Consider the following 17400-nt stretch of genomic DNA (forward strand, 5'->3'; position numbering starts at 1 on the left):
TACATCATTTAGTAAACTTATTCCTCTGTAATTTCCTGTGTCTTTCTTATTGCCTTTTAAAATATCGGAATTACTTCAGCAGTGTTTCATTCTTCAGGCAGAGAACAAAACAGTTCTTCCAACATATATTTAAAAAACGAAGGAAGCAAAATCGAAAGTGGTTAATCCATATTTGATTAATTCACTGTTAATGCCTTCTAGGCCAGTAACTTTTCAATTTTTTTGTTGCATTTAACACTGTTTTTAATTCTTCTGTGTCTATTTGATCCTCAAAGTTATTATCAGTTTTTATAGAATAGCCGCCTTCTTCACTGGCTTCATCATACCATAAATTTCTGTAATGATGTACCCATTGATTTTCTGTTATTGTATTAATGTTTGCAGTATCATTCTCCATTTCATCCATACGCTTCATAAGTTTAAAAGCACTAAAAAAAATAACAGTGCGCTGCAGAAGGCACAATGGCAGCTGCAACATGATCTCTACTATGAACAGAGATGCGTCACCAACTATATAGCACGTTCTGGCAGGAACTAGGTAGAGAAATCGCATAAGAGTAGCAATCGCTTTCATCAAAGACGGCGAGATCAATCGTCAACATACTGTGTGAAAAGATGGAGTCGTTATGCCAGGAAATGTCCAACCTGTCAGTGATGCCTAAAAATGTAATTTTGGAAAAGTGCACAAAGATATACAGGGTTATTACAAATGATTGGAGCAATTTCACAGCTCTACAATAACTTTATTATTTGAGATATTTTCACAATGCTTTACACACACATACAAAAACTGAAAAAGTATTTTTTAGGCATTCACAAATGTTCGATATGTGCCCCATTAGTGATTCGGCAGACACCAAGCCGATAATCAAGTTCCTCCCACACTCGGCGCAGCACGTCCCCATCAATGAGTTCGAAAGCATCGTTGATGTGAGCTCGCAGTTCTGGCACGTTTCTTGGTAGAGGAGGTTTAAACACTGAATCTTTCACATAACCCCGCAGAAAGAAATCGCATGGGGTTAAGTCGGGAGAGCGTGGTGGCCATGACATGAATTGCTGATCATGATCTCCACCACGACCGATCCATAGGTTTTCCAATCTCCTGTTTAAGAAATGCCGAACATCATGATGGAAGTGCGGTGCAGCAACATCCTGTTGAAAGATGAAGTCGGTGCTGTCGGTCTCCAGTTGTGGCATGAGCCAATTTTCCAGTATGTCCAGATACACGTGTCCTGTAACGTTTTTTTCGCAGAAGAAAAAGGGGCCGTAAACTTTAAACCGTGAGATTGCACAAAACACGTTAACTTTTGGTGAATTGCGAATTTGCTGCACGAATGCGTGAGGATTCTCTACCGCCCAGATTCGCACACTGTGTCTGTTCACTTCACCATTAAGAAAAAATGTTGCTTCATCACTGAAAACAACTTTCGCACTGAACACATCCTCTTCCATAGGCTGTTGCAACCGCGCCGAAAATTCAAAGCGTTTGACTTTGTCATCGGGTGTCAGGGCTTGTAGCAATTGTAAACGGTAAGGCTTCTGCTTTAGCCTTTTCCGTAAGATTTTCCAAATCGTCGGCTATGGTACGTTTAGCTCCCTGCTTGCTTTATTCGTCGACTTACGCGGGCTACGCGTGAAACTTGCCCGCACGCGTTCAACCGTTTCTTCGCTCACTGCAGGTCGACCCGTTGATTTCCCCTTACAGAGGCATCCAGACGCCTTAAACTACGCGTACCATCGCCGAATGGAGTTAGCAGTTGGTGGATCTTTGTTGAACTTCGTCCTGAAGTGTCGTTGCACTGTTATGACTGACTGACGTGAGTGCATTTCGAGCACGACATACGCTTTCTCGGCTCCTGTCGCCATTTTGTCTCACTGCGCTCTCGAGCGCTCTGGCGGCAGAAACCGGAAGTGCGGCTTCAGCCGAACAAAACTTTATGAGTTTTTCTACGTATTTGTAGTGTGTCGTGACCATATGTCAATGAATGGAGCTACAGTGAATTTATGAAATCTCTTCAATCATTTGTAATAGCCCTGTACAAGTAGAGAATGAATAGGTATCGTGAAAACAGAAGCAGATTATTTAAACTGAACTTTATAAGAAAACAGTTAAATAATTTATACAGGCTGAACCATAACTGCATGTCCAAAAATACAAACACATGTCGACAAAGAGGATGAAGACCATGAGAACTAGAAAATTTGGAAAGAACGGAATGTCCATTGAGAAGAATGGCCTTAACAACCAGCACAGAGCAGTACATGTTGAAAGATGACGGAGGAGAGGGGAGGAGGATGGCGAAAAGAGAACGAAAATAGTAAGATAGTTACGAACTAGTTCTGTGAGTGAGTTCGATATATTCAAAGCGTAACGACATAGGCTTTGCACATTGACGTGAAAAAGGTCATGGGATACCTCCAAGTATCAGAGAAGGAACTTGGCGTGGCATGGCTCAACAAACTGTAGGAAATCCCTTGCAGAAATATTGAGCCACGCTGCCGTCCATAATTTCGATTGTGTTGCCAGTGCAGGATTTTGAACACAAAGTGACTTCCCGATTGTATCCCGTTAGTGGTCAATGGGATTCTTGTAAGGAGGTCTGGGTGGCAGATCATTCCTCGAATTTTCCCGAATGTTCTTGAAACAAATTATAAACACTTGTAGCCTGGTGACATGGCGCATAAAAATTCCATTGTTGTTTGGGAACAGGAAGCCAATAAATGGCTGAAAATGATCTCCAAGCAGCCGAACAAAACACTTTCGAGTCAATAAGCAGTTCAGTTGGACCAGAGGACCCAGTCCATCCCATGTAAACACAGTCCACACCATTAAGAAGCCACCGCCAGCTTGCACAGTGCCTTGTTAACAGGTTGGGTCCATGGCTTCGTGTGGTCTGCAACGCCCTCGAACATTATCATCCGTTGCTACCAACAGAAATCGGGACTCATCTGACCACGCCACGGTTTTCCAGGGTCCAACCGATATGGTCACAGCCTAGGAGAGGCGATGCAGGCGATATCGTGCATTTAGCAAAGGAACACTCGTTGGTCGTCTGCTACCATACTCCTTTAATGTCAAATTTTGCAGCATTGTCCTAATGGATACGCTCGTCGTATGTTCCACACTGATTTCTGCGATTATTTCACGCAGAGTTGCTTGTCTGTTAGCACTGACAGCTCTAAGAAAATGTTACTGTTCTCGGTCGTTAGGTGAATGCCTTCGCTCACTGCGTTGTCTGTGGTGAATGGTAATGCCACTTATTTGCACTTTTTTTATGGCACGCTCTTGACATTGTGGATCTCAGGATATTGAATTCGCTACGATTGAACCTTATAACATGAATCACCTGAGTAGAAATGACAGCTCCGCCAATACACTGCACTTTTATATCATGCATATGTGCTTATCGCATATCGCCTCAGTGTATGTTTTGTGATATTTCTCACATTCATTTGTACTTCAGCCGTCCTTGTTGGAATTAATGCAGTGGGCTCTCAGCGTTGGCGGGATGTTATATTCATAAAAAGAATCCCCTCTCCGTTCCGAGAGGCGTTTAAATCGTGGCTTTGGGACAGTGTATCACTCCCACACCAGATGCATTCAGTAGTACACATGCCACAAAGCTCTCTGTCGTGCGCAGACACTGAGCTGGGACTTGACTGCCCGAAAAGATATGGAACTCTCCAGAGAAAATCGGGACTGTTGGCACGCTCTGCTGTGCAGCTGTGACGTAAAGAGGCGGCCGACCGGTTCGGGAAGCGTAAATGAGTGGGTGTATCAGCGATAGACGCGCCTGCTGTTCAATTATTAGCCTCCACAGCGAGCATTATCGGCACAGTAAACGCCTCCGTGACGCACGAAGCAGCTGCAGAGGTCTGATCGACCGTTAGTCTGCAGTTGTACCATGTTCTGCAATGTTGGATTCCTTCTATTGTACTTACTAGTTCCCGTGAGACCATTCGAGAAAGCTATTGGTAATGGAACGTGTCAGCACATAATTTACAGAACCTCTTCCTCCGTCCGAAGAGGCCACGAAACTCCCAACTCTACCGACCGACCACCGAGTCATCCTCAGGCGGTAGGCGTCACTGGATGCGGATATGGAGGGACATGTGGCGGTTGTCAGGTTTCTTGATCAGAGCCGCTACAATCAAGTAGTTCTTCAGTTGGCCTCACAAGGGCTGAGCGTACTTCGCCTGCCAACAGCGCTAGGCAGACCTAGACGGCCATTCATCCAAATGTTAGCCAAGCTCGACAGCGCCTGCATAGGTGATCTGACAGGAACCGATGGTACCGCTGCGGCAAGGCCGTTGGCTGATTTACAGAAAGCTGGTTAGAAAGTCTGTAAATAAAAGAAACCAAAAAATTAATAAAACACAAACAATTTGTGAGCGTGCACCGGTATAAGATAACATTACAGAAAAAACGTTCTCAACTACTTCGAGAGCTCCTGCACAGGACAGAAGGAATGAGCCACCAGGAAACCTTTCAACTCAGTCTTAACGCATTGGGCTCTATAACAAAATCTTTTTCAGTTATGCTGAACGCCTCTTGAAACCTGCTGAGTAGTGCTCACCTTATGCTTGTGGAAGTATTATCCAAGAACAAATCGTTTTCCCGTGTCAATGAATGAATGTTAAAGTTTCATATGAATGAGTCAGTACTGTAACTGCAATTCCCATTCTGTGAATATTACTGTCGGTGCATCTTACCTGGGTACGTGTGCGTAGTATAAGTGTTTATGTAGCTGTGGGTAGTACGAAAGTATTAGCGAGGCTTCAGGTTAAACTTCCAGTTCGGCAGGGCCAGAATAATATCTGTAGTACTTACACTACACTCCCCCAGGTGGGTGGTACAAAGATGAACCTCAGCGTTACTGAAAATACACTCCTGGAAATTGAAATAAGAACACCGTGAATTCATTGTCCCAGGAAGGGGAAACTTTATTGACACATTCCTGGGGTCAGATACATCACATGATCACACTGACAGAACCACAGGCACATAGACACAGGCAACAGAGCATGCACAATGTCGGCACTAGTACAGTGTATATCCACCTTTCGCAGCAATGCAGGCTGCTATTCTCCCATGGAGACGATCGTAGAGATGCTGGATGTAGTCCTGTGGAACGGCTTGCCATGCCATTTCCACCTGGCGCCTCAGTTGGACCAGCGTTCGTGCTGGACGTGCAGACCGCGTGAGACGACGCTTCATCCAGTCCCAAACATGCTCAATGGGGGACAGATCCGGAGATCTTGCTGGCCAGGGTAGTTGACTTACACCTTCTAGAGCACGTTGGGTGGCACGGGATACATGCGGACGTGCATTGTCCTGTTGGAACAGCAAGTTCCCTTGCCGGTCTAGGAATGGTAGAACGATGGGTTCGATGACGGTTTGGATGTACCGTGCACTATTCAGTGTCCCCTCGACGATCACCAGTGGTGTACGGCCAGTGTAGGAGATCGCTCCCCACACCATGATGCCGGGTGTTGACCCTGTGTGCCTCGGTCGTATGCAGTCCTGATTGTGGCGCTCACCTGCAGGATGCCAAACACGCATACGACCATCATTGGCACCAAGGCAGAAGCGACTCTCATCGCTGAAGACGACACGTCTCCATTCGTCCCTCCATTCACGCCTGTCGCGACACCACTGGAGGCGGGCTGCACGATGTTGGGGCGTGAGCGGAAGACGGCCTAACGGTGTGCGGGACCGTAGCCCAGCTTCATGGAGACGGTTGCGAATGGTCCTCGCCGATACCCCAGGAGCAACAGTGTCCCTAATTTGCTGGGAAGTGGCGGTGCGGTCCCCTACGGCACTGCGTAGGATCCTACGGTCTTGGCGTGCATCCGTGCGTCGCTGCGGTCCGGTCCCAGGTCGACGGGCACGTGCACCTTCCGCCGACCACTGGCGACAACATCGATGTACTGTGGAGACCTCACGCCCCACGTGTTGAGCAATTCGGCGGTACGTCCACCCGGCCTCCCGCATGCCCACTATACGCCCTCGCTCAAAGTCCGTCAACTGCACATACGGTTCACGTCCACGCTGTCGCGGCATGCTACCAGTGTTAAAGACTGCGATGGAGCTCCGTATGCCACGGCAAAATGGCTGACACTGACGGCAGCGGTGCACAAATGCTGCGCAGCTAGCGCCATTCGACGGCCAATACTGCGGTTCCTGGTGTGTCCGCTGTGCCGTGCGTGTGATAATTGCTTGTACAGCCCTCTCGCAGTGTCCGGAGCAAGTATGGTGGGTCTGACACACCGGTGTCAATGTGTTCTTTTTTCCATTTCCAGGAGTGTATGTTACGAAATATTATGATAAGAAATGTATTCAGAGATCACTGTACAGGAACATTCAAGAGAGTTTTTGCCAAGGCGTGAAAAGATTTTACGGGATATTAGAAGCAATTACAGCACCATCATAACTTAGAATTTTCGGTCAACTCAGGATCATAATTCTAGTTTTATAATGTTAGTAAGAGCTCTAACGCTTTAAATGAAGACTTATTCTGAATGATGTCGTAGAAGATGTGCATTATAAGAACTACATGTGAATCTGCAAACAAATCTAGAAAACCAAATTTCAAGGAGAACGATACTTCATACTAGCATTAGCGATTTTCTTTTTATTGAGATAGCACAAAATGTTACACAGACCTCTACTAACAACAGTTCTTCAAATTTATGATTTTTTAAATATTTCTTCCATATATTCCTGTTTAAGTTGCTTGGTCATCTCTGTTACACTTTCGTGTATACTGACGTCTTACGATCCTATCATCTGTGAATTCGTTCCATTTCTGCTGCGACTTCCACTTGGAAAGGTTGCCAGACAGTGTAGCAATATTCTAAAACTGTTCAGAGAAGCGATTTGTATGAGACAGCTTTTACAGATCACTATCCTTTTCCAGAACCACCTGCGAGGATAGCCGAGAGCGCAGTCTGCGTTCGGCAGGGCAGCAGTGCGCACCGCGCTCGGCTGTCCACGCCGCTGCGCGCGCGGAGTGTTTTGTTTACTTCGTCGTCACCGCGCTTCTCAGTCGAACAAGCTGTAATGGCCAACTCTTACAGGAAGAACACTCTTAAGTTCACCTTCTCAAATGAATACGCACGACCCAAAGCACTGGCCGTCGAACGCTTCCTACGCGAAGACGTGAAGATCCCCCGTGACGAACTCATCGGCATACACCTATCGATCATTACCAGCGTCGTTTATGTTAAGATGACTTCCGACGCTGCCTGCAACGAGATTATTCAAAGGACGCGACATGGACTAAAATTTCGGCACTCCGACGGAAACGCCGGACCTGTGGATGTCGACCATGCAGGACTTGGCCTTCGGACGATCCGTGTTTTCGAACTGTCTTTCGAGGTGATTGAAGATGAAGTCATCGCGGCGCTAAGCCCTTTCGGAAAAGTCCAGAGCCACGTAGCCGAGACATGGGCACAGTTTACGACGTATCCGGTGCTTAATGGTGTGAGGCAAGTCCGAATCGATCTCAAACGGCACTTTCCATCGTACATTTCTATCGGTGGCTGCCGTGCGGTGGTCATTTACGACGGACAACCTCGAACATGTTCCGGTTGTGGCAAAGAAGGCCACGTCCGTAATGAATGCCTGCAACGCCGCATCACACAACTAAGGCACGACGATACGAAGACCGACAGAACCACGACCACCCTTCCAGTCACCTATGCGGCGACACTGCACGTCCAGCCCTCACAAGACGCCATTCATGAGCGTCTCTCTGGTCCGATACACCCGGAGGCGTCCCAGCACCTTGACACCGGCGACGCCGCCCGTGAACATGTCCAACAGCTGGACACGCCCACGCTAGAAGATCACAAGGATACCAACGAGACTGTTCTGGAGGAAGACGACCGCATCATAACACCCGCGGCTTTTGTACCGGAACGACGTGAATCTCTTCCTTCTTCAGACACCGAAACTCATTGCCGAAAGCAGAAGTCGCCCAAACGACGAAAAAAAACGCCGCAAGACATCAGAATCGACCATTGAGCCCCCTCCGCAGGACGAAGAGATGGCACATCACTCTGACGGAGAACACGATAACACTTTCTCCTCTGCCACGGAGACACGTCATCCACAAGACGGTGAACCGTCCAATAGAGATCGTGCGCAACCTCCGCGCCCAGAAGCCATGGAACATAGCACGCCTGTTGTCACCGACGCAATTGAGCCGACTCCGCCAGCGCTGCCACCTCTCGCCGATGTCAAACCTGATGGACACTTTTCATGGGCGGATGACACAGATTTCCCACCTCCATCTGATGCGGACATGAGATCTGTTTCTCCGTTAGACCAACACTAAAATGGGGGAAGTTTCTACGGCGACTCCTGCGACTTCTATGGACTTCCAGCATCCACCACGACAATCTTCACCAGCTACGAACCTATCGGCAGCATGGATCTCCCATCAGGCGTACCGAATAGCTACTATCAATACTAATAATATCGGCTCCCACGTTAAACTTCAACTGCTCCGTGACACGCTAAGAGCAGCGGACATCGACATCGCCCTGTTACAAGAACTGAGGACCGCAACTTGGACTGGGTGTTATGGATATGAGACGTACGCCGCCCCTGCAGCTATGGAACACACAGGCGCAGCCATCCTCCTACGAGAAGGGATCGCAGTTTCCGATGTCGTATATCTCCCAACGGCGCGAGGGGTGGCCATAACGGTTGAAGGACTCAAAATCATAAATCTCTACGCCCCATCGGGCACTGATAAACGGAGGGATCGCTCCCAGTTCTACGCAGAAGATATCACGCCTTTATTCCTCGGCCGATACGATCACCTTATCTTACGTGGAGATTTCAACTGTGTTCTCGAGCGCACAGACCAATACCCACATTTCACCACATGTCCGGAACTTCGCTTCCTCGTCCGCCGCCTTCGTCTCCTCGATACTTGGCGAGTGGTACACGGGGACCGCCCGGGGTATACACACATCACGAGCCACTCCGCCAGCCGACTTAATAGAATATACATCTCTGACGCTCTGAAATCGGTTCTCCTCGACGCGGAACGTTGGCCGTCTGCCTTTTCGGATCATGACATCTACATCTGTACCATGAACCTACGTCGACAATCTATATTGCGCAGTGCAGGACCTTGGAAACTCAATGTCGCGCTACTGCAGGACCCTGAATGTCAACAACAGGTCACCGACACGTGGCACACCTGTGTTCAACGCATTATGCGTTACGAGACCACACTGCAGTGGTGGTTGCTGTGCGCCAAACCGGCCATCCGACGCACATTGACATACTATGGCAGAGCCAAAGCCCGGTGGAATCACCATACAACTGATTTCTACTATAGCGCTCTACGTGAACTCATGGATCATCCTCCATCCCCGGATCGTCTAAAAGAAGCTCAACGCATCAAGGCAAAGATTTTAACCTTGACCAGATGCCGCCTAGAGGGAGCCATTGTACGAGCACGCAGTCGAGATAGGATTAACGGTGAAGAACCTTCTATGCATCATATTGTACAAAATGTTCGTCGACGCCGACAGGCTTTAATGACAACTTTAGACTTACCTGATGGACGACGGCTGACTTCGCAAGCTACCATTGCGGATGCATTCACAACGCGCTATAGACTTTTCTGTAAAGAAGTACCTGCCGGTGCAGAGGCCATTGCTGAGGTTGCCCAGGAGACACTTGGTACTCTCAACGCAGCAGCTGCAACCCTCTTGACTTCTGAAGTGACCACCGACGACGTCCAAGGCGCTGTGGCCAAAGGGTCTCTGAATCGATCTCCCGGCCCGGATGGTTTACCTCTCGAATTTTACAGAACCTTCCAAGATTTGATGATGCCACGATGGAGGGACATGTACAGGGAACTTTTGTCCGGCGCGGCGAACCCTCCACCAATGTTCATGGAAGGCTTACTTGTACCAGTCCCGAAACCCACAGGAGGAGCACGACTCGACAGTTATCGGCCGATCACGTTACTCAATTGCGACTTCAAGATTTTCACACGCCTTCTCGCAATGCGACTCAAACATGTCTTACGAGATATTGTTTCCCACGAACAAACATCCTTAGGCGGCGATCGTAATTTACAGACAGCCCTCAGTGAATATCGAGATGTGATCGCTGTGGCAACACACTCGCGACTGCCAGGCGCTTTAATCTCCATCGACTTCAAACAAGCCTTTGACCGCGTCAATCATGCATTCCTCAACGCAGTGATGGACCGAATGGCAATTCCCCCGACGTTCACGCAAGTGATTATGCGGCTCCTTCGTGGAGCAACGTCCAGACTTCTCGTCAACGGCAGACTTACAGAACCTATACGGATTGAACGCTCAGTACGGCAGGGTTGCCCTTTGTCTACGGTGCTTTATGCCATTGCGATGGAACCACTCATTTGCGGATTACGGCGACGTTTGACAGGTATTCCACTCCCGGATCATATGTTCCGCTGTCGAGCTTACGCGGACGACTTGGCCCTCGTCGTACGTTCAGCGGCCGACGTACAAGCTGCGATGCAGTGGATTACCCGTTACAGTGCAGGGGCAGGGAGCGCTATGAACGTGACAAAATCATGCGCCATGAAGATCGGCCGCGGCCTTCCCGCAGACAGCGTAGTCCCATTTCAACTGGTGGACACCCTCCGTTGTCTCGGATTGGTGTACACGCGAGACATTCGCCGCACCTCGGCGATCAATTTTCGGGCACTACTGCAACGCATCCGGGCCAACATACAAAATCACATACTACGCCCGCTGAATATGTGCCAGAGAGTTACTTTCGTCAATACCCATCTGGCAGCCCGGATGCCCCATATAGCGCAGATTCTGCCCGTCACTGCGACAATGGCGGCCAGATTACAGGCGGCTTTCGGCTATTTTATTTGTTCTGGATACATATTCAAAGTCCAGTATGAAGCACTCACCTTACCGAAGCGGGACGGTGGCCTCGATCTGGTTAATGTGAGAGCCAGGACTACGGCACTTTACACCAATACTATGCTCCGGTTATGGAAAAGCCAAAATGTTAGTTTTACTGGAATGTTGACCACCGAGCTCGCACCTGTTTCGAGACGCCCACCGACGTCTTTGGCACACATCCCACCTCCGATGTCACATATCGGCCGTTTCTTTTTGGAGTATAGCTACATATGCACCGAGCTCCCCAGGACCAGGAAGACGACCACCCGCGACATCTACCGCCTTCTCCGAAAGTCTCCACCCCGTAACCCCGTCGAAACGCGTCACCCCCAGGTTTCATGGCCTACAGTTTGGAAAGCGATCCACCAACCGTATCACACCACTGACACCACCTCTATGTGGTACCTTCTCGTCAACGGCAACTACTACAAGACAGAAACTGCATCGCATCGCACTGGTGGGCTCACCCCTGTGCCTCAAGTGCAATGTCGAAGATACAGATTTACATCGTTTTGAGTGTGGGCCAGCAGCAGCTGTCTGGACCCTCGCACAGAAGATTGTGGCTTTCTACCTCCGAGTACCTCCACATCACGTTTCTCCTACCATGATGATATATCCCGACTCGACCTACTTTCCATCGGCTAAGTGGCACGCCATCACATGGATCAGTGGCATGGCTGTCAACTACCTCTTCCGGGACGACATCGTCGATCCGGAAGACTTTTGGACACGCCTCCAAGTACATCACCACACCCTTCGCCGACATCGACACTATCGGGCCACTTTCGCGAACTATTTACAGAGTATTTTCACCAACCCGCCTCAAAGCTGGAATCTCAACGAACTGTGCCAGCCAAGACTGGACGATCCCACGTTCCCCTTCAATGGTCAATGAAAGAATGCCTTTTGTTCTGATGGCGCGCCAAAGTGGAGCATGGCGCGGAAAGTATTCCTATTTTATTTCACTTCTCTTTTTTCCTCCTCTTCTAAGTTTCTTTTTTTTTTACACATGTAACAAACACATAATTAAATAAATAAATAAATAAATAAATAAAAGAAGGCCGTTGCGGCAATAGCTCCCTTTTATGTTTTACGTTTTCAAAGGATATTGTTATTTTTATGAAGAATGTCGTCTTTTATTTTCATACACAAGAGGTTTAAAAAAAAAAAAAAAAAAAAAAAAAAAAAAAAAAAAAAAAAAGAGCGCCAACGCGCTACTTCTTGGACTTGGCTAAGCGCGCTGGCCCTGGGTCGAATCCACATGGCGGATTAACGGCGACGACCGGTGTGCCGGCCAGCCTGGATGTGATTTTTAGGCGGTTTTCCACATCCTACTAGGTGAATATTGGGCTGGTCCCCACGTCCCGTCTCATTTACACGATTCGCAGACATTTGAAACAAATTCACACTATTTCACGATTTACACTAGATGCAGACAGCTGGGTACACTAGTTCCATCCCAGGAGGTATGGGGTGGCAGCATGAAGGGCATGCGGCTACCCCTTAAAATTAACCATGCAAATTCCGTACTTAACCCTGCCGACCCTGCGCACAATGTGGGATGAAGAAAGAAGAAAGAAAGGAAGACACTTTCCCAGAACTCTCCCAACAAATCAGAGTCGCTTTCCTAGTACAGACTTTATGTTCCATATCACATCTTAGCATTTCAACTAAACCCACTGGTGTGCAAATCTTAAGACTGAACATAACCACCGGGTGCGGTAGCGCAGTGGTTATCACACTGGACTCGCATTTAGGAGGACGACGCTTCAAACCTGCGTCCGGCCATCCCGATTTAGGTTTCCCATGATTTCCCTAAATCGCTGAATGCAAATGCTGGGATGGTTCCTTCTAAAAGGCATGGCCGCTTTCCTTCTCTGGCCTTCCATAATCCATGCTCGTGCTCCTTCTCTACTACCTCGCTGTCCACGCAACGTTAAACCGCAATGATGAAGGAGTTTAATGTCATCATTTTTGTGCAGAGTTAACGTGGAAGAAGGAGTAATTGCAACACTTGTAAACGTTGGACAAAACATAAAGAAGAATATTGAAACAAATAATTTTGTGATTATTAGAACCTAGAAACATATTATTATAAATTTTTGCTGTAGAATACTTCTATGACAATTGTACAGTCTACAGGTCCCCTCCAGAAAACGTACAGCTTTTTACGAGAAGTGTGGTAGTGTTATTGAACTACCTGTCAGACAAGAAAAAACAATTAGTAGTTTGTCGAGATTTCAACGTAGATTTCTTAAAAGATACGGAAAAGCAAAACTAATTAGAATGATTATTTGAATATTTAAATGAAATTTCAATAGCCAGTTTTCTAGTTCATGCGAGGCGAGATATCAAGCCAGTAGTCATATTTTTGTAGATAGTTCTCGTACTGAAACAAGTAATGTGTAGGCCTTGTTAATCGACTACCTAATCAAGATACATAATTAACATAACTAAACAATACAGCCGGGTTTTAAATCAGCCAACGCTTAAATTTAGAAAAAAAATCTTCAGCAATGGCGATCGAACACTTTCTGCATTAGGTCACCCTCATTCAGCTGTAAGGTGCAATATTTTTGGTTTACTTATTCTAGGATTGAAGGCAACTGTGTAAGTTGAAATGACACGTTTAATGTTGCAATATTAGCACAAAATACACGCTTTTACACAGTTTTCAATGTGACAAGAAAACACAGTTGTGAGGATAACGCATCTCATCAACATCAAAAAGTGAAATAATCCTAAACACAATATTAAATATTAACTCTCAGTAGGTTAATTATCCTAAACACGACAATATCAAACTTTAACTACAAGTTTCATTACAAAAGTGTTCCTGCACATATGTTATGATGTTGGTCAGTACTATTTTTAGGATGACAATCAAGTCTACGGTGGATGGTTAGTTATGTGACAAACTGAGCAAAAGATTACCCAAGGTCGCTCGACTTTACAGTGGACGCAAGCTGGTGAACCATCAAGTTTACGCCTCTGCACGCCGTATATACCTTAAACTGCGATGAGCTGTCGTCTGCTAGGCCGCTATCTTCCGCTGAAATTCTTATAAAACTAATTACACCTTTGCTGAATTTTCCAGCAGAAACTTTCCCTATGTTTCTCGTTAAGCGAGAGGACAGGTACTCATCGCTAGTCTTAGAATGTGGCGATGTACATGCGTATGGTTGGAGCAGCGTGCATATTATAATGCTCTCTCAGTTCTCGCAAGAACAATTAACTAATTGGCTGGTTCGTTTCTCCACAGTTGGAGCTAAACGATGCTACAACTAATTTGTAGCTGGATATCAGCCTCTGTGAACGGAGTGTTCACACAAATTATTCTGCGTCGTACAGAGCGTTATGCGTTCCGTTCTGCACTTGAAGCCAATTCAGAGAAGAGTCTACGAAAATTTCCGCTTGCTACGTATCGTCCTCATTCCCCATAACTACTACACCGAACGTAATCGATGATCTGCCTACATATCTCGGTTTGCCCGTTCCTTTAGCCTCTTCCGCTATTCCTTCAGCTACCGTTTTCAGCAAAGACCCATATGCAACCACCAACATCTCTTCCATTGACCGGGTTCTTCAGTACACTGTTTTCCTCATAGAGTCGCTGTATGACGTTTCAGTTTTTTGCAGGATAAATCCATTTTACAGACAGTGACCTACGACATTCTGTTTCGCGCCTTTCCAGTTGTTTCATTTATATATTCTTCATAGTCCATGTTTAGCACCAAGACAGACTTGTTCTTTTAATCTGAAGGTTATTATTTTTCAACTGTAGCAACAGTTTCCTTTTATAGAAAACCCTTTTGCCTTGCGCCCTACTTGGTACTATATATCCGTATCCGTAGCAAAACTGGTCCACGTGTTCAAGAAACTCTCATCCTAATTTAACCATCCAACATCTTAACCTGAAGAGATTGAAATAAATCAGCCAACCAGTTTTTTCAACCTGTTCAGATTTACACAGTTGCTGAGTCGCAGTCATTTTAAGATTGTGAAACATGTTAACCTATTGTCCACACCATTTTGTTAGTATTCTTTGCCTCTATACGCACATTACAGGCATTAGCTAGCATACGTTCTATTTCATTAACCAATTATTGTTCACTTTGTAATGAACTTTGTTAGGAATCCTCCCAAGACCGCCACATGCCATGATGCACACATCGGTGGCCGCATAAGAGCGAAAACAAGAATGAGTCGAGTAGAAATCCATTGGTAATACAGTAAGTCAGGTGGGAGAATCAGGACTCACTGATGATGGACAACCTGTCGTGGTATTCGTAATTCACTTACGAATCTTATTTCTAAGTTCTTAAACATTATGATGGTAAATGCTGACTTGCTGACCAAACGAAATCTGGAAACATACTAAGAGAGTTAATAATTTACTTAAGGTGGTGGCAACTATTGTGACGACACTGATTCGTCACCTGTCTTTAAGTAAGAATATGTATCATAATTTTATATTGTATTCTCGTAAATTTTCGTAATGAAAAAGTAGGTCCTGCGAATTCTGGCATATTCGCTCATATTTTCCTTGGTTCATGGAATTTGGCAAGGCATGGCACTTGCAGGTCTTCGGTGATGGATTGACAAAAATTGGGAATCCGAGAGGTTTCCCACTGGAACTTCGCACTGGCGCCGGCCGGAGTGGCCGTGCGGTTCTAGGCGCTACAGTCTGGAGCCGAGCAACCGCTACGGTCGCAGGTTCGAATCCTGCCTCGGGCATGGATGTGTGTGATGTCCTTAGGTTAGTTAGGTTTAATTAGTTCTAAGTTCTAGGCCACTGATGACCTCAGAAGTTAAGTCGCATAGTGCTCAGAGCCATTTGACCCATTTTTCGCACTGGCAGCGACCGCGCGAGTTAGCCGCTTTGATTGTCTCTTAGGTCATAGTGCTACAAACGCACCTTTCAACGCTATGCCAGCCACGTGTCGTCCTGAAAGATTTGAACAAAGTCCGTAGTTTCTCTTGAAAATGGAAGCAGAAAAGCAGGGCCAGTGGGGAAAGCGAACTGATGTTTATGCAGCCAGATATATTTCCGTCAATTATGAGGGGGCGGCCAATATTCTGCGAACAGTTAAAATTCTGCAGGCTATCCCTGCATGCAGCAAGAGAGGGCGAGATTTGCCGTTGTCACTGTGGCAAACCTTGCAATTTTCTCCCGTGCTAAGATAGTACTGAAGAATGTGAGACACACTGTGAGTGGGGATTCGCTTGATGGTAGAGGAGTAGTTTGCGGGGCCACCTCACAGCGGCTGCTCGTGTGACGTCAGTGCTGAGTTGCTGAACGGTGTGCACCTTCAATTTGGCACGCAATGAATGGTTTTTGGAGTAAGTGTCGCGTTTAGCGTTTGGGTTTTTCTTTGTATAGCTTAGCCCACAATTTGCGAGTCTACTTCGCAGCTTGTGATTGCATTTTATCGTTATTTATTTATCACACTGGGGTCTTGAGTTAATGCAATTCAGTGTGCGAGCGTTACACAAACTCTCGAAAGTGGTTTGCATCTCAAACTATAGTCTTCCAGAGAGCATTAGTTGCCTTTAGCACAGATAGAGCTTTCATAAATTTGCCTGTCATCACGCTGGTGATCGAAAGAATCCTTAAGTCTGTAAGCATATTGCTATTTACGCTTTTATACACCGAAGCGCCGAAGAAACTGGTGTAGACATGCCTATTCAAATACAGAGATATCTAAACAGGCAGAATACGTCGCCGCAGTCGGCAACGCCTATATAAGACAACAAGTGGCTTGCGCAGTTGTTAGATCGGTTACTGCTGCTATAATGGCAAGTTATCAAGATTTAAGTGAGTTTTTTAATATTTAATGGCTCTAAGCACTATTTGACTTAACATCTGAGATCATCAGTCCCCTAGACTTAGAACTACTTAAACCTAAGTAACCCAGGGACATCACATACATCCACGCCCAAAGCAGGATTCGAACCTGCGACTGTAGCAGCAGCGCGGTTCCGAACTGAAGCCCCTAGAACCGCTCGGCCACAGCGGACAGCTAAGTGAGTTTGAACGTGCTGTTATAGACGGCGCACGAGCTATGGGACACACCATCTCCGAGGTAACCATGAAGTGGGGCGAGTGAACCGTGAATATCAGGAATCCGGTAAAACATCACATCTCCCACATCCCTGTGGTAGGAGAAAGATCCTGCAACAATGGCACCAATGATACTCGTTCAGTGTGACTGAAGTGAATCCCTTGCGAAATTTCTGCAGTTTTCAATGCTGGGCCGCCAACAAGTCAGCGTAGGAACCTTTCAACGAAACATCATCGAAATGTGCTTTCGGAACCGAATTCTCAATCGTGTACCCTGGATGACTGCACGACACAAAGCTTTACTCCTGGACTGGGCTCGTCACCACCGGCATTGGACTTTTGATGACTGGAAACATGTTACCTGGTCGGACGAGTTACCGTTTCGAGTTGTATCGAGT

The sequence above is a fragment of the Schistocerca americana genome, chromosome 4 (genome assembly GCF_021461395.2).
Source record: "Schistocerca americana isolate TAMUIC-IGC-003095 chromosome 4, iqSchAmer2.1, whole genome shotgun sequence".
Taxonomy (NCBI): domain Eukaryota; kingdom Metazoa; phylum Arthropoda; class Insecta; order Orthoptera; family Acrididae; genus Schistocerca; species Schistocerca americana.